Source organism: Rhinatrema bivittatum, chromosome 1, assembly GCF_901001135.1.
Source record: "Rhinatrema bivittatum chromosome 1, aRhiBiv1.1, whole genome shotgun sequence".
In the NCBI taxonomy this organism is placed as follows: domain Eukaryota; kingdom Metazoa; phylum Chordata; class Amphibia; order Gymnophiona; family Rhinatrematidae; genus Rhinatrema; species Rhinatrema bivittatum.
Genome location: NC_042615.1, coordinates 709,079,744 through 709,085,743, shown reverse-complemented (window position 1 = coordinate 709,085,743; position 6,000 = coordinate 709,079,744). Strand labels below are relative to the sequence as shown.

The 6,000-nt window shown below is 43.5% G+C and overlaps 1 long non-coding RNA gene across 1 annotated transcript in view; it reads right to left on the bottom strand.

The window, feature by feature from the left end:
* Positions 1–1,729: 1,729 nt before the first annotated feature.
* Positions 1,730–6,000, bottom strand: part of LOC115082047 — a 67,143-nt gene continuing 62,872 nt past the window's right edge. Inside the window, exon 3 of the long non-coding RNA XR_003854060.1 lies at positions 1,730–2,191. This is a non-coding gene — a long non-coding RNA (uncharacterized LOC115082047). The remainder of the gene's footprint in view (positions 2,192–6,000) is intronic.

The window sequence follows — 6,000 nt, the reverse complement described above, 5'->3', positions numbered from 1 at the left end:
CATCTGAACAATGTGAAAGGTAGCGGGGAAGGACGTCAGCCCTTTCTGCTCCAGCATAGTTGATGCAGCCTCGCAGGTGAATCTACGAGGCCTATGCCAGCATCCGGAGAATACATCCTGTAGTGGGACAGGCAGGAGCTTCACCTATACCAGCTGACTCCCCCACAGGTTGAGTCCTTGGATTCTGGCGGCAGGCAGGAATTAGGCAGGTCCATAGGGCAGTGCAGCGAGAATCCAAAGGCACACCGGGGTCAGGGCAGGCAGCAGACTAAGGGAGTAAGAGACAGGCCAAGGTCAGGGCAAGCAGCTATCAAGGCTAGTTAGGTCCATGAAAGAGGTCAGGTCCAGGTGGCAGGCAATCGTGGTCAGGTCCTAGCAAGAGATCAGGTCCAGGTGGCAGGCAATTGTGGTCAGTTACAAGCAAGAGATCAAGATCCAGAGAGTTAGGCCAAGGGCAGATGTAGACACACAGAAGACACTGGACAAGATGGACAAAGACCAGGCACGGCTGGACAATGAAGGCTGGATGAAGAAGACTGAAGAAGACTAGGCTGGATGAGGCAAGGCTGGAGAAAACAAAGCTGGACGAGCAAGGCTAGAAGACAAAGCTAGATGATAATCAGGAATACAGGAATTGGGAACCCATTGCTGAAGTGCCAATGCCAGGTCCAGAGGTTCCTGAAGTAGTGCAGATGGCACTTTTCCTGCTGCAGGCCCTTTAAGTCCTGAAGTGCACCGTGCATTATTGCTTATAGAGGGCCAGAAAGGAACAGGAAGAAGATGGCGTCAGAGTGGCATGTGCTGCTCCTAGCTGCACGTGTACCAGCAGCAACCTTGCCTCGCAGGGAGGCCCTGCCAAGCTGATTTACACCAATCTCAGGATATAAAAAGGAAATCTGTAAAACATGTTTCCTTTGAACTGTCATCTATTGATTCTTCAAGAAATTATGTGTAGCTGGTAATTCTCTACCTGGGTAACATCAAGCTAGGTTGAGAGAACATTGCACAAATCTCATCTTTGAGTGAGTTTCCTCACTCCGAGGGTCATCAAATCTTCACAAGAGAGCACTGTTCTGTTCGTATGTCTCACTTTGAATGTCAAAGTGGCCCCTAACCCCTACACTAATACCTAAACCTCCCTCAAGTTACTAGGTGGGCCTCCCATAGAGATATAAATACCTATCTAGTGTTGGAGGAATTATAGCTAGGCTCTCTCTCTCTCTCTCTCTCTCTCTTTCTCTCTCACTCACATATTGGAGTTAACTTAGGGGGTCATTATCTAAAATGCAATGGGCTGTTATTGTGGGCAATAATGCACACTTTTGTCCCCCTGCCCCTTTTTCACCACAGCTCATCATTCCACTACATTTATAGCAGAATGATGAATCTAGGCCTTAGTCTGCGAAGTAAAATCCTCCCAGTTACATCCTCGGAATGCCCCTGACTTATCCAGCTAAATTCTAGCCGGGTAACTAAATATATTTGGATAAGCCATTTAGATGGCTTATAAATATTGACCTCCATCTGTATAACAATTTTAAGCACACAACATAGCCACCTTCCCATAGGATACATCAGGAGATTATTTCTATTTATTTATTTATTTTAAATGAATTAGATCACACTTCTACAAGGTTCAAAATAGGTCACAAAATATACATTCATAAAATTTATGCTTAAGCACAACCATCTCAGGTGCGGACTACTGCCTCCTCTTGCCTATCTATGATTAACCACCCAACCCTCATTTTTCTCCCCCATCCCCAACTGCTCCTCTTGCATTTGTAAAAGACAACTGTTAACCTAACATTCGCAAAGAAGAACTTTATTGGATGGATATGGCCGTAGCATAGATCAATGCATACAACTCAATTGCATATAACAATTTGATTACTAATCATCAATTACTAATTATTAACATATTCTCAGTCTCCAGGGTGACCACATCTTTGCCTGCTAAATTTCAATTCACCAACTGCTCTATATGATCATGCTACAGCAATGTAGCACCGTTGGGAGTGTGGCACCATCGAAACCTCACCCCAATTTTACAAAACACTCCATAGTCTCATTCCACAGCAATGTAGCACCATCGGGTGACACAAGGGAGTCGAAGCCTCACTCCTCATATTATCCTACAGTTCAATCCTTGTTCACTGATGAAGTTCTCTGTGGTGCATCAAGGCCTGGTCTGTAAAAGAATAGGGGACATTCATTAAACATGTTAATAAAATTTGGGGTGGTGCATAGACCAATCCCGGCCATCAAAGCCGAAAACTTGACAGGCAACTCATCTCACACCCACCCACCAATGCAACATAGAGAATACCACATTACTTGGTATTCTCTGCTTAGCCAGCTTTCAAACATTGCACATGTTGTGCAACCCAGGACGTGGTCAACCACACCCCCTATGCCGTGACTGTTCAGCAACTCTCCACACCCACAGACCTGCATCTAAAATTCGTGAACTGTCCCCCCAAAATGGGTGGGCTGGGTGGTAAAACTGCTGAAAGAAGAGGCTGGTGGGCAGGCCGGCTCTTCTTTAAATTGTACTTTCTAGCCTGCCCCCCAGTCTCTGCTGCCCTGCCTCCCTTAGGAGCACAAATATGCATACAGAGTAGATGTGTGCCACTTATCTGTATAAAGTTTGACTTATCCGGCTAAGTGACGATTTTGCCAGCACTTATCTAGATAAGTCTTAAAAAAACGCCACCTAGCCAGATGTGTAAGATAGCCACCACCAGTTAAGTCTTCAAATGCTAGTTATCTGTCTCTTACTTCTCCAGCCAAGTAGTGCTTTTTTTTCTTTACTTATCTTGATATCTTACTTAGCCAGTTCTTAAGCAGTGCCACTTAGGTGGATAAGTAGCAGTTTTTGAGACTTTTCTCTTTTGCCACCACTTACCTGGATAAATCAAAACTTATCTGGCTATGTTGAAAATACATGGCACGGATCTTTTAGGTACATAAACATGCTATTGGATAAATTTACATGCATTTTATATAGTGCACACGCATTTGCACGCACTGTAAAATATATGTGCATGCATGTGCATGTCCATATAGCTGCAGATATTGGTGCACGCGTGCATATTTTAAAGTTACCCTTGCTTACGCATGTAAAACCTATAGACAATTCAATGTCATATATTGTAGCAATTTTCAAAAGCCCACTTTCACACATAAAGTGAATTTACACATGTAATATCCAATTTTAAGCGTGTAGATGCTTTACAAATCGATAAAATCATACCTTTAAGATGAATTTTCAGAGTTGCTCACACAAAAATCAGCACATACTATAAGTGTAACTAGTATATACTTGCGCATATGCTATTTTATAAACCTCAAAATACGTGTGCAATAAAGGGGCAGGACAGGGGCGTTCCAAGACGACACCAACATTTATGCAAGTAAGTCCGTCCTGGAACACCCCAGCCTGCCCCTTTTTTGCACATATTGTAAGGTTTATAAAATAGCATATATGTGAGTATATGCTATTTATTATTTTTATATACTGACATTTGATCTGAGATATCACATCAGTTTACATTCAGGTACTGTAAGTAGTAGGGATGTGAATCATTTTTTGACGATTTAAAAAAATCGTCAGATATTTTTTAAATCATCAAAAATCGTTAAGAGTCGCGATACAATAGAAATTCCCCCGATTTATCGTGAAAAATCATAAATCAGGGGAGGGGGAGGCCGGGGAAAACCGGCACACCAAAACAACCCCTAAACCCACCCCGACCCTATAAAAAGAATCCCTTACCTTCCCCCACCCTCCCGAACCCCCCCAAAACTTTTTACTAGTACCTGGTGTTCCAGTGGGGGCGTGGGGACCGATCTCCCGCTCTCGGTCCATCGGCGACATTTTGGCTGCCGTTCAAAAATAGCACTGTTGGCCCAATAAAAAAAAACCCCACCCAACCCTTTAAAAACGACCCCTTAGCTTCGCCCACCCTCTCGATCCCCCAAAAACATTTTAAAATTACCTGGTGGTCTAGTGGTGGTCCTGAGAGCGATCTCCCGTTCTCGGGCCATCGGCTGCCACTCATAAAGATGGCGCCGATGGCCCTTTGCCCTTACCATATGACAGGGTATCCGTGCCATTGGCCAGCCCCTGTCACATGGTAGGAGCACTGGCTGGCCGGCACCATCTTTAAAGATGGCCGCCGCTGTATTTAAAGATGGCCGCCGCCGTAAAGATGGCCGCTGCCATATTTAAAGATGGTGCCGGCCATCCAGTGCTCCCACCATGTGACAGGAGCCGGCCAATGGCACGGATACCCTGTCACATGGTAAGGGCAAAGGGCCATCGGCGCCATCTTTATGAGTGGCAGCCGAAGGCCCGAGAATGGGAGATAGCTCCCGGGACCACCACTAGACCACCAGGTAATTTTAAAATGTTTTGGGGGGCTTGGGAGGGTGGGGGAAGCTAAGGGGTCATTTTTAAAGGGTCGGGTGGGTTTTTTTTTTTTATCGGGCCATCGGCGCCATTTTTGAGTGGCAGCCAAAATGGCGCCGATGGCCCGAGAGCGGGAGATCGGTCCCTGCACCCCCACTGGACCACCAGGTAATCGTAAAAAGTTTTGGGGGGGTTCGGGAGGGTGGGGGAAGGTAAGGGGTCAATTTTAAAGGGTCGGGCCTTACTAAAAAAAAAATAACGATGTGAATCGGAACCTATTCCAATTCACATCACCACTGATCAGATTTTTTTCCCCCTCTAGCCGAACCCGGGCACACAATTCACATCCTTAGTAAGTAGTTATCTATCCCTAGAGGGCTTATAATCAAAGTTTTGTACTTAAGGCAATGGAGGGTAAAGTGACTTGCCCAAAGTCACAGGGAGCAACAGCAAGACTCAAACCCTGGTCTCCTCATTTGTAGCCCACTTCTCTAACCACTAGGCTATTCCTCCTTCCTTGAATACCCTATGTGTGATTTTTATGTGTGTAACTCTGACAATTCATCTTAAAAGGCCTGATTGTAAAAAACATTTACAATCTTAAGGCCTGATTTTCAAAAGCATTTACAGGCTTACAACTGGGTTTTACCCATGTAAATACACTCTACCTATTTAGGTGGGCTTTTGAAGATTACTACAGTACATGCCATTGAATTGTCCATAGGATGTATTCACATTAAGTGCCCTTACACAGATAAATGGCTTTTGAAAAGTGCTACAATAGTATGTTACATTTACATGTGTAAAGCCTTTCAAAATTACTTCCAAAGTTTATTGCAAATGAGTGCAGATATGGCCTCGATGCACCAAGTCTCTATGTGGCTGATGTTGAACAGCATTTTTTTCTTTGTTCTTTTGCACCTTTCATTCTGTTTTGGAAACATTATATTGATGATGTTTTCCTACCTGAAGTGGGACAATGGAACAGCTGAGACTTTTTCATGAGTTGATTAACCAGTGAAACTATAATTTACAGTTCACTTTACAGAGTGACAGATCTAGAATTGCCTTCTTGGGCATTCTCATTGAGTGCTCAGAAAACAGACGCATAGCAATTATCTGTTACATTATAATAGATGTCATCAGACAGCTCTGAAGCATGCTTTCCTGGTCAGTTAGGTTTTTAGGCTTAGACATCATTATTCTTCCAAATTTAAGTTTAAATGAAAAGCAGTGGAGATGCAGAAAAAACTTCTGGAATGAAGCTTGGAAAATGTACAAGAAAGATGTATTTTCTAATAGAGCTAAACTATTAGAACACAATAGAAAAGTTACAGCAAATAGGATGACAAATATTTGTAGTTCCATTTTTGATACATGCAGTGGGGAGTAGAAGAATTATTCAACATCACTGCCAGATATTATGACTATATTCTTTTTATTCAGGATCTTTCTTGCATAAACATATGGTTGTAGCTCTAATATTCATGATTGATGGATATTGACTGATTTGAGGACACACTGTGAGGATATGAAGATGTCCGATGCTGCTTTCGTATGTATGACAGGAAATGTGTGGGGTGCAC